General features: G+C 45.8%; 1 long non-coding RNA gene across 1 annotated transcript in view; it reads left to right on the top strand.

Moving 5' to 3' along the window:
• The first annotated feature begins 9,154 nt into the window (after positions 1–9,154).
• LOC137351897 (uncharacterized) overlaps positions 9,155–12,463 on the top strand; it is a 52,708-nt gene continuing 49,399 nt past the window's right edge. Inside the window, exon 1 of the long non-coding RNA XR_010969597.1 lies at positions 9,155–9,208. This is a non-coding gene — a long non-coding RNA (uncharacterized lncRNA). The remainder of the gene's footprint in view (positions 9,209–12,463) is intronic.

Below are 12,463 nucleotides of genomic sequence, written 5' to 3'. Positions count from 1 at the left end.
GATGGATCTGTTTATTAACAAACTATAAAATAAACAGCCAATTAACAGCAAACATTAATGCATCAAAAACCAGATACTGAGCTGTTCCCGTTTTAAAAAGGCTCAAATATCTTTCATGTTGGCACCATAGCCCAGGAGGAGCACCAACAATACAGGTATCAGTCTCATATCGGGAACCACAAGGTGGAATTCCCAATGTAATTAATAGATAGTCAACCATATAGATCACACTACATTATATTTTCCAATATGTGCTCACAATGGGTAAGACGTCATACCATTTCTAAAATCATTTTGTTTTTAAGGCTGGACTTTCAATATCGTGAGTAATAAGTATCACCTTTAGGCATGCTTTCATTTGAATGAATTGTTTGAATTGACCAGCCAAGTTTGGGTGATCCAATGCCACCTGATTCTCTGCATGCACAATACCATTTTGTTTTTTTTTATAACTGGGTGGTGAGGCCAACCAAAACCTAAAAGGATCAAAATTCCACGGACACTTTCCAGCGCAGTGGAGCAGATCTTCCACATGCTATTTTTCTAGGATGGCGACCCCTTCCCAAATCCTGAAGTTTGGAGTCATTTTAATATTCAGAGTGAGCAGCCTGCTCACTTATGGAGGAGCAACAAACATGCCTGCTCCACAAGTGCCAGCATGGACCAGTGCCATGCAGCTCTAAGGATGGAGAGAAGGTGGGGGGGGGGGGGGGCGCAGGGAGAGCCGAAGACCTTAATTAAGCCAAAGAGAAAGTAGCAAAGCACATTAAATGAGGAACCTCAGAAATGAGTCCTTCTAGACTTAGTTGCCATTCATCTACTTCAGTTAGGTCCTATAGTGGAGCTTACACATCAGAAAAGGAATCCATGGGGATTAGCAGGAAACTGGGTGGTGTCTATGGGGTAACCCAGGAACATGCTCATAAATGTTCCCAAACTACTGTCAGTGGTTTGGCCAGAAGATGTTCCCCTTTACCCCCCAACCCTTCTTTGGAATTTTGGGATTGCAGTACAGGGAAAATGGGACAGAAACCAAGTCGATCCAGGTTCTGCCCCAAGTTTTGACTTCCTGCCAAGGTCACATCTCATTTCCACCCTCTCCATCCCCTGGAATGATGGGTCCTAAATTAGGTCTGTTTTTTCATTTCATTCATGGAATGTGGGTGTCATTGGCAAGGCCAGCATTTGTTGCCCATCCCTAATTGCCCTTGACAACTGAGTGGCTTGCTAGACCATTTCTGAGTGCAGTTAAGAGTCAACCACTTTGCTGTGGGTCTGTATTCACATGTAGGTCAGACCAGGTAAGGACAGCAAATTTCCCTCCCTAAAGGATATTAGTAAACCAGATGGGTCTTTACAACAATGATAGTTTCATGGCACCATTACTGAGGCTATCTTTTAATTCCAGATTATTATTAATTAATTGAATTTAAATTCCACCAGCTGTTGTAGTGGGATTTGAACCTGTGTCCCCAGGGAATTAGCCTGGGCCTCTGGATTACTAGCTCAGTAACATTACCACTATGCTGACCTGTCCACTGTAGCCCGACAGGATTAATTCAGGTTTGTAAATCAGCTTGCAATCAATCCCTTGAGGAGAATCATACATGTAGCACCTAACTCAACCTTGATGGAGCACCCCCCCCCGCCCCCAGCATGTGAGTGCAAGAGATAAGGCTGAAGGGTTCAAAAGTGCCTTCAGCTGAAAGTGCTGAGTGGAAGATCCTTGTCACCCTCCTCCTGAGGCCCCCTTTAGCCAAGATGGCAGTGTCCAGCCAATCCAGTTCACTTCACATGATATTAAAAATCAGCTGGGTACACTGGATACAGCAAAGGCCATGGGCCATGACAACACCCAGCTGTAGCACACCAGAGCTAGCTGCTCACCGAGCCAAGCTGTGCCTGTACATCTCTGACAGTGCGATCTCCCAACAATCTGGAGCAATTTCCAGTTATGTCATTTCTGAAAAAAAAAGAATAACCAGGGAAGTGTTTTTGATTTCAACTGTTTAATTAATCATCATAAGTTCAGGAGTGGAACTGTTTTTAATGATTCAATGGTGTTCAACTCTATTCACAATTCTAACAATGAAGTAATCCATGATAGTCTACATCAGGACCAGGATAATATACAGATTTGGACTGCTAAATGACAGCGAACATGCGAGCTGCAAACTAAAGAAATCTTTATCCTGCAGGTTACCATTGACCAGAAGCTTAACTGGACCAACCATATCAATACCATAGTCATAAGCACAGGACAGAGGCTGGGTACTCTGCAATAGAGGCTCACCTCCTGACTCCTCAAATCCTCTCTATCATCCATGTGGCTCAAGTCGGGAGTGTGATGGAATACTTACTACTCCCCTGGATGAGTGCAACCATAACAACTTTGAAGAAGATCAACATCATGCAAGGCAGAGCAGTTTATTTGTTGGCTGCTTGTGCAACTGGATTTAATATCCACCCCCTCCATCACTGATGCACTGTGGCCGTAATACATATGCTTTACACAAACTCACCAGTTATTTTGACAGCACCTCCTTTCCTGAAGCCTCCATTACTATGAAGGAAAAGAGCAGGAATGTTGTTGGAAACCCATCACCTCCAAGTTTCCCTCTAAATCACACACCATCCTGAGTTTGACATATATTACTATTCCCGAAGGATGTGAAAGGCGCTTTATAAATTAAAGTCTTTCTTTATGTTTACAGTAAACATGGAATATGGGACTCCAGTCACCATCCGCAGAGATATTAGTGTCAGTGTTTTCTAGACCTTGGACTGCCAGCAGCAGCTGGTACATTTCAGATAACCGTGGGCACCATGATCTTCCAGCTATTGAATCAATGCTAGCTGGCAGTGTGCAGGAACCCCACTGATTGCCATAGGGTCCTATCAATGTCACGGGGCAGTGTCGATGTCACAGGGCCCTGTCAATATCACAGCTTGTACTGGTGACAATGCAGTGTAGCACACAGCAGACACAGATAATCTTCAGTATGTTCTAGTGTCCGCAGAGTAAGATCACACTTGATATGTGAAATCAGAGCTATATTAACTCCTGAACTTTATTCGGGATTAGATTTGTTTTTATTGGTTCATTGGATATGAGCATCAATGGCAAGGCCAGCATTTGTTGCCCATCTCTAATTGCCCTTGAGAAGGTGGTGGTGAGCTGCCTTCTTGAACCACTGCCGTCCATGTAGGGTAGGTACATCCACAGTGCTGTTAGGAAGGAAGTTCTAGGTTTTTGACCCAGCAACAGTGAAGGAATGATGATATGTTTCCAAGTGAGGATGGTGTGTGGCTTCGAGGGAAACTTGGAGGTGGTGATGTTCCCATGCGTCTGTTGCCCTTGTCCTTCTAGGTGGTAGAGGTCATGGGTTTGGAAGATGCCATCGAAGAAGACTTGGTGAGTAGCTGCATTGCATCTTGTCGATGGTACATACTGCTGCCACTGTGCGTTGGTGGTGGAGGGAGTCAATGTTGAAGGTGGTGGATGGGGTGCCGATCAGATGGGCTGCTTTGTTCTGGAAGGTGTCGAGCTTCTTGAGTGTTGTTGGAGCTGCACCCATCCAGGCAAGTGGAGGGTATTCCATCACACTCCTGACTTGTGCCTTGTAGATGGTGGACAGGCTTTGGGGAGTCAGGAGGTAAGTTACTCGCCTCAGAATTCCCAGCCTCTGAATTGCTCTTGTAGCCACAGTATTTTTAATGCTGGTCCCATTAAGTTTCTGGTCAATGGTAACCCTCAGGATGTTGATTCCAGGGGCATCTCATGAGGTCTTGTTTTCAGAAAGGTGGAGAGTCTGGAGTTGTGGAGGCGTAGGCTTTCCTGTGGATTAATTCTTCTCCTGGCTCCACTAAAGAAACTCCATTCACTCTTTTTGGTCTCTCCTGTCCTGGGTTATACTGGAGAGAAAGTCACAGCCGTTTCCCATTCACACCTGAGTTCAAATTTCAGTCAGGTCCCAATAACATCATCAGAATCCACATGCATGTTTAAAGAAGGACCCTAGATGCCAACTTTGGTGCAGGTGTCCATGCTGCCTGTTAGCATAGCAAGTTAAAATAGCTGACGGTGGGACCCTAGCAGTTTAGCACACATCAGTAACTTGGGGCATTTAACTGCTGAACCGCCTAGCTTCTGCAGAATGGGTAAGGTTATCGTTTAGTATCCTGAAGGTTGACAGATTCCATCAAATGTGGCCCTGCATCTTTGAGAAGTCTAGACACATAGTAGAAGTTTTGCACCCTCTTGATCTGTTGTTTCCTTTCCATGGAGAGAATCACATAGGGATTGGCAAACAATGCTGTAGTGTTACATTGATGTATGAATGTCTCACAGGTCTAGAAAGATTACCAATCATAACTTGAAATGATCTAGTGGCAAGTTTGATGTGCTGGTGACTTTGACCATTTTGGACTGCCTGGCTCTGAGCTGGGGTGAGTCTGCAGATCAGCCTAGTAAACCACTCAGTTGTAAAACAGTCGTTACAAAGCAGCATCATGGCAACACCATCACCACAAAGACTGGTTCGAGAAAAAAGCCACTACCATAGGGAAGGACACCAAATGTGGCCTTGCCGGTGTTACCCTCTTTCTGAGGACAAAAAAAAAGCTTGCAGGATATGTGAAAACATAATGGAGACATACGTACTGTCCTTTGGGAAAATAAACCTGTTATCCTTACCCGGACAGCCTATATTTGACTCCTGGCCCACACAAACGTGGTTGACTCTTGACTCCGAAGTGACCTAGTGAGCCAGTCACTGGTATCAAACTGCTATCAGTGATTCATCAAAAAGCCCATCAGCACCTTCTCAGGGAAACTGGGCAAGAAATGCCAGCCCTGCCAGTGAAGCCCACATCCCAAGAATTCATTCTAAAAAATACTGGGGTCAGGTCAGTGTAGGTTGATAATGTTAGAAGAATAGTCCTGAAATCTGAGAGCATTCATGGAATCACTGGATAGCCAGTCTCACCTCACTACACACCTGCTGCTGAGTCCTGCAGATACTGGACAGAATATTGAGCTTGGCTGCCACCTTCTGCCAGATATGGTAAACTGCAGCCTTCTGAAAATGGTGTCCTGGAGAGTCACCTCTTCAGACAGATTCCACTTTCAGTCTCCTCACTAGGTTTCTTTTGACCTCATTTTTGTTCACTAGCTTTACAGGGCATAAAATTGCGGGCTGCGACGGGGCCATGTGATATGCTCTCCCAATGTGTGCTCAGATCGGGGCCATAGAATTGTTGCTACCCACTGCCCAGCACCCTGTTTGGTCAGAATTTTCCATTTCGCGATGCTGATTCCCCAGCATTAATCCAGTTGTGAGGGTTGGGAAATTTTTCAGGAGCTTCTCTGCCCTGCCACATTTATAGACTGAAGTGAGATGCTGCGTTGGAATAAGATAGTCCTGTGTCTAACAACAAATTGCAAACAGGGTTTACCATTTATTTTCTCAGCGTGTTGTCAAAACCTTACCAAGATTTCAAAGCAACAGGAGACACTTTGGAAAACAGAGGGCAAGGCGATACACCTATCAGAAAGCTGAAATCATCTAGATTATGAAAGACCCAAAAACCTAACACAAAGACATTAAATAAATATCTTTGGGCCAATTTTAAGTTGAGGTGCCTAACTAGTGGCAGGAGTGCAAATGCCCATTGTTACCACTGTGCTCACTGATCCATTTTAAAGACCAGGCCTCATTTTCTTGCAGCCAGCAGCAAGCCAGAGTTTTTTTTGGTGGGGTCAGGAAGAGCAATCTTCACCCCACTGGCCTCACCCAAAAAACCAATAAGACTGAGCCATTTTCTGAGCAGCCTCCAGCAGTTTCTTTAAGAACTGCTGGTTAGGCCTCTCAACACCTGGTACAAATGGGATCCATCCATTTGTACCTCAAAATTACAATCAGAGTCAGAGGACCTTGATGAGCCTATTACGAGAGGCACCCCAGCTGAAACAGGCAGGCACTCTGACCGCCTATCTAAGGATCCCACCCAAGATGGCCCTTTTATGTTAGTTTTTAACTAATGCTGGTGAAAAAAAAAGAATTTGCATTTACATATCCTCAGGACATCTTAACAAGCTTTACAGCCAATTATGATTTGAGTAATATGCACTGGGAATTTCCCTGAAACTTGCTCTCCTCTGCTGCCGTAACTTCAGCCAACATTTAGCAGAAATCCTGCTCAGGCAACTTTGTTTGCACTTCTTTGGTGCTGCTCCATGGGCAAGATTTAGTGGAGCTGGCGGGGCTCCCGGCACCGGGTCGAAAATACAGTGGGAACCAGGCCTTTCGGAGCCCTCCCAGCTCAATTTAACAGCGCCAGACCAATTAACAGCCTGGCACCGGGATCATTGTCCCTTTAAAGACAGGGAACGCGCCTCCAAGAGCTGCCAGCCAATCAGAGGGTCAGCAGCTCAGTAGTATTGGCAGCGCCACTGGGAGCAGTGGCCACTACCAATACTACAAGAGGCCTTGGAATCAGGCCCAGCACTGGAGACCCGAACCCAAGATAAGTGAGGGGGGATCGCCAGGGTTAATCTGTCAGGCCCCGGTGATGGGGGAGGGCGGATGGGTGGGCATTGAGTGCAGGTGGGTGGGGGTACAGGGAGGTGGGTGGTTTTCCACCGGGGGCCATCTGTGGGCCGCAGTTTGCCCACAGAGGAGGGGCTACCTCACCCCAAGCCTGCAGGAAGGTTGCCTCATTTTACTTGGTGACCTTCCCATGTGGCGGAGGTCCCTACCACTGGTGTAATTCCAGTGGCGGCGGAAGAGCCATTAAGTGACTGATAATAGGTCTCTTAAAGGCCTCAATTGGCCTTTGGGAAGGAAGGCAGTCTTCGGCCTATCCCCCACTGGCTAAATTCTGGTACAAGGGGAAGGTGACAGGCCCTCTGCTCCCTGCCTCCTGTTGCAATTCTATTCGCCCCCTGCCTCCCAGCCCATCTCCAGGGGGCCCATTAAATTCTGCCAACCACTGCAAAAGTGAACACCTTTTTCTGAAGGATCTCTTATAGCTGCAAATTGAAATGTTTTTTTTGATGACTACAGACATTAATACCTCTTAAGTAGCAGACCAAAGGCCTCTTAATACAGCTGACACTAGAACCCTACCCTTGACAAGTGTATTCCTCATGCATCATCTGACATTGGGGCACCCTGAAGTTATGTAGTTTAACTTTCAGCACATCACACCCCCAAGGACAGTAAACCTGTCACCATGGAAATGGCACCACACAATTGGGCTCTACTTCAGTGGGTCTCCAGGAAATTTCCCAATTGTGTTTATGTTTGTTTGCCTTAACTCTTGTCTGTGGGACACATTTTGTTGGAAATAGCATGGAAGATAGCAAAGGCACCATATGTTTAAGAACACACTTCTGGCAATGCCAGGTTTGTAGATATTTCTGATCCCCAACTTGAGCTTCCACATCTGAAAGTACACTGAAGGTGAAAATTTATCACAAGTAGAAAGTGTACATTGTAAGCATTTTTATACTAGCCAAAATGTTTACAGTTTTGGAACATTAGCAGCTAAAGAATCACAATAACAAAATACAGCTGATGAAAGGAAAAATGTATTTCCTGTAAGTCATAGAGTTTAGTTCTGCTGTCTGGTTGGTGTTTCCTCTTTTTACAATGAGTAAAATTAGAGTCCAAAACACAGTCAGGAATTTCCCTGGGGGTTAGCTGTCAGATCTGGAATTAAATTGTTGCACAGCTCACGCGATGTTACTTATTTGGGAACAGAAATAATAAGCATCAAGTCATGTGAGCAACAGATAGTCTTATCAATGTTTAATAAACTGACAGTAATGGGTGTGTAAAAATAAAAGGAAGATATTATCAATGGCATGCTAAAACTTGTTCAGAAGAGCTTGAACATAAAATAATATTGTCCAAATTGAATCTTTAAATCCACATTTTTAAACAAATAGCCACCTATCACAGGATTATCTCCCCACTGCTGCTGTAAACTAGACACAAGTTCCGAATATATTTAAAGTTGCAAAAGTGAAAGAAGGTTTGACTCAAGAGCAGAGAAATTCCCTCCCACAGAATGTTTGAAAGATTTTATATTATATTCAGGTGGCACTTACAGATAAAATGGACAACAAGCATGGTCAGTTCAATAAAGTGTTTTTCACTGCCAATTCGCTTCCAGGAATGCTTACTTTAAAGAAGTTCTGCTCTGCTCTCCGACGGGATTTTCGTTAGTCTCTTTTACCTTGTTCACCTTCATTGACCTTCTGGTCAGTTATTCTCTGTGACCTTGTCCTATCAACACCTTCTCTTTGGTTACCTCTTGCCCACCACTCGCTTTACTTGCTTAAATCCTTTCACATTTCTAATATCTGCTAGTTCTACAGAAGGGTCACTGACCTGAAAGGTTAACTCTGGTTCTCTCTCCGTCGATGCTGCCAGACCTGTTGAGTATTTCCAGCATTTCTTGTTTTATTTCAGATTTCCAGCATCCACAGTATTTTGCTTTTATTAAAGTGTTTATTTCTGTCATCACATCATTATGTCATTAGTATAATATACAAATACACTACACTGCTTTCTCTTTCAAAAGAAAATTATTTTTATTTTTGTTTCTCTTCAATGAAATATATATACAAATCAAGTTTAATAACAGTTTTATGAAGTCTCTCTGATCTCACAGGCTTTGGTGTCGAGTCAGGTTTTAGTTAGTGCTTAAAGAAGATGATCAAAGTAGTTTTGGTTCATCCCTTGCCAGAATCATGTGATCTACATGGACCTTTCTCACTTTTCCACCAATTTCAACCAAGTATCTTTTGGTTCCACACACTTCGACTAAATTTCCGACATTCCACTTGTTGACTTGTGAGGTTGGGGGATGGAGGTGCTCAAAATACAAACATGCTCATTTTGCTTGAAACTTCTCTCTTGTTTGTGTCAGACTGAAGTTTTTGACTGAACAGTTTGCGTTCAACTTCAGCAATCAAGTTTGGTCGGACCAGACTCAAACATGTTCTCAAACATGCTCTTTGTCAAAAGTTCAGCAGGTGTTTCCCTGTAGTGGAATGTGGGGTTATTCTAGACTTCAACAGGAAATTAGCCAACCACTGTTTCTTACTGAAATTTGAACACCCATGCAGCACTTGTTTCCTGAATGCATATTTAACTACCCGAACAGATCTTTCAGCTGCTCCATTTGATGTTGGAAGGTAAGGAGGAGTGAGGGTGTGTTTGTTTCTGTTTTGCTTCATGAAATTTTGGAAGGGAGCAGAATGAAATTGAGGATCAGTAGGACTCAGCCAACTTGGTCAGTAGTGGTGCTATCAGCCACTCTTGGTGATGGACATTGAAGTCCCCCACCCAGAGTACATTTTGTGCCCTTGCCACCCTCTGTGCTTCCTCCAAGTGCTGTTCAACATGGAGCAGGACTGACTCATCAGCTGAGGGAGGGCGGTAGGTGGTAATCAGCAGGAGGTTTCCTTGTCCATGTTTGATATGATGCCATGAGACTTCATGGGGTCCAGAGTTAATGTTGAGGACTCCCAGGGCAACTCCCTCCCTACTGTATACCACTGTGCCGCCACCTCTGGTGGGTCTGTCCTGCCGGTGGGACAGGACATACCCGGGAATGGTGATGGCAGTGTCTAGGATATTGTCTGTAAGGTATGATTCCGTGAGTATGACTATGTCATGCTGTTGCTTGACTAGTCTATGGGACAGCTCTCCCAACTTTGGCACAAGCCCCCAGATGTAGGAGGATTTTGCAGGGTCGACAGGGCTGGGTTTGCCATTGTCGTTTCTGGTGCCTAGGTCGATGCCGGGATGTCCGTCCGGTTTCATTCCTTCTTATTGACTTTGTAGCGGTTAGGTACAACTGAGTGGCTTGCTAGGCCATTTCAGAGGGCATGTAAGAGTTAACCACATTGCTGTGGGTCTGGAGTCACATGTAGGCCAGACCAGGTAAGGACAGCTGATTTCCTTCCCTAAAGGAGTGAACCAGATGGTTTTTACAACAATCGACAATCGACATTCATAGCCATCATTAGACTAGCTTTTAATTCCAGATTTATTAATTGAATTCAAATTCCACCTTCTGCTGTGGTGGGATTTGAACCCATGTCCCCAGAGCAATACCCTGGGTTACTAGTCCAGTGACAATACCACTACGCCACCGCCTCCCCCAAAGCACAGAGGGTGGCCAGGGCACAAAATGTACTCTGGATGGGGAACTTCAATGTCCATCACCATGAGTGGCTCAGTAGCACCACTACTGACAGAGCTGGCCGAGTCCTAAAGGACATATCTTCGAGAGTGGGTATGCGGCAGGTGGTGAGGGAACCAACAAGAGGGAAAAACGTACTTGACCTCGTCCTCACCAATCTGCCTGCCGCAGATGCATCTGTCCATTATAGTATTGGTAGGAGTGACCATCGCACAGACCTTGTGGAGACAAAGTCCCGCCTTCACATTGAGGATATCCTCCATCGTGTTGTGTGGCACTACCACCGTGCTAAATGGGATAGATTTCGAACAGATCTAGCAATGCAAAACTGGGCATCCATGAGGCGCTGCGGGCCATCAGCAGCGGCAGAATTGTACTCAACCACAATCTGTAACCTCATGGCCTGGCATATCCCCCACTCTACCATTACCATCAAGACAGGAGACTAACCCTGGTTCAATGAAGAGTGCAGGAGAGCATGCCAGGAGCAGCACCAGGCATACCTCAAAATGAGGTGTCAACCTGGTGAAGCTACAACACAGGACTATCTGCATGCCAAACTGCGTAAGCAGCATGCGATAGACAGAGCTAAGCGATCCCATAACCAACGGATCAGATCTAAGCTCTGCAGTCCTGCCACATCCAGCTGTGAATGGTGGTGGACAATTAAACAACTAACTGGAGGAGGTGGCTGCACAAATATCCCCATCCTCAATAATGGGGGAGCCCAGTACATCAGTGTGAAAGATAAGGCTGAAGCATTTGCAACCATCTTCAGCCAGAAGTGCCAAGTTGATGATCCATCTCGGCCTCCTCCTGAAGTTCCCAGGATCACAGATGCCAGACTTTAGCCAATTCGATTCACTCTGTGTGATATCAAGAAACGACTGAAGGCACTGGATACTGCAAAAGCTATGGGCCCTGACAATATTCCGGCAATAGTACTGAAGACCTGTGCTCCAGAACTTGCCGCGCCCCGAGCCAAGCTGTTCCAGTACAGCTACAACACTGGTATCTAACCTGCAATGTGGAAAGTTGCCAAGGTATGTCCTGTACACTAAAAGCAGGACAAGTCCAACCCGGCCAATTACCGCCCCATCAGCCTACTGTCAATCATCAGTAAAGTGATGGAAGGTGTCATCAACAGTGCCATCAAGCGGCACTTGCTTAGCAATAACCTACTCAGTGACGCTCAGTTTGGGTTCCGCCAGGGCCAGTCAACTCCCGACCTCATTACAGCCTTGGTTCAAACATGGACAAAAGAGCTGAACTCAAGAGGTGAGGTGAGAGTGACTGTCCTTGACATCAAGGCAGCATTTGAACGAGTATGGCATCAAGGAGCCCTAGCAAAACTGAGTTCAATGGGAATCAGAGGGAAAACCCTCCGCTGGCTGGAGTCATACCTAGCACAAAGGACGATGGTTGTGGTTGTTGGAGGTCAATCAACTCAGCTCCAGGACATCACTGCAGGAGTTCCTCAGGGTAGTGTCCTAGGCCCAACCATCTTCAGCTGCTTCATCAATGACCTTCCTTCAATCAAAAGGTCAGAAGTGGGGATGTTCGCTGATGATTGCACAATGTTCAACACCATTCGTGACTCTTCAGATACTGAAGCAGTCCGTGTAGAAATGCAGCAAGACCAGGACAATATCCAGGCTTGGGCTGATAAGTGGCAAGTAACATTCGCGCTGCACAAGTGCCAGGCAATGACCATCTCCAACAAAAGAGAATCTAGCCATCTCCCCTTGACATTCAACGGCATTACCATCGCTGAATCGCCCACTATCAACATCCTAGGGGCTACCATTGACCAGTAACTGAACTGGAGTAGCCATATAAATACCGTGGCTGCAAGAGCAGGTCAGAGGCTAGGAATCCTGTGGCGAGTAACTCACCTCCTGACTCCCCAAAGCCTGTCCACCATCTGCAAGGCACAAGTCAGGAGTGTGATGGAATACTCTCCACTTGCCTGGATGGGTGCAGCTCCAACAACACTCAAGAAGCTCGACACCATCCAGGACAAAGCAGCCCGCTTGATTGGCACCCCATCCACAAACATTCACTCCCTCCACCACCGACGCACGGTGGCAGCAGTGTGTACCATCTATAAGATGCACAGCAGCAATGCACCAAGGCTCCTTAGACAGCACCTTCCAAACCCGCGACCACTACCATCTAGAAGGACAAGGGCAGCCAATGCATGGGAACACCACCACCTGCAAGTTCCCCTCCAAGTCACACA

The sequence above is a fragment of the Heterodontus francisci genome, chromosome 1 (genome assembly GCF_036365525.1).
Source record: "Heterodontus francisci isolate sHetFra1 chromosome 1, sHetFra1.hap1, whole genome shotgun sequence".
In the NCBI taxonomy this organism is placed as follows: domain Eukaryota; kingdom Metazoa; phylum Chordata; class Chondrichthyes; order Heterodontiformes; family Heterodontidae; genus Heterodontus; species Heterodontus francisci.
Note: the sequence above shows the minus strand (reverse complement) of the source record. Positions and strands in the feature narration are given on the sequence as shown.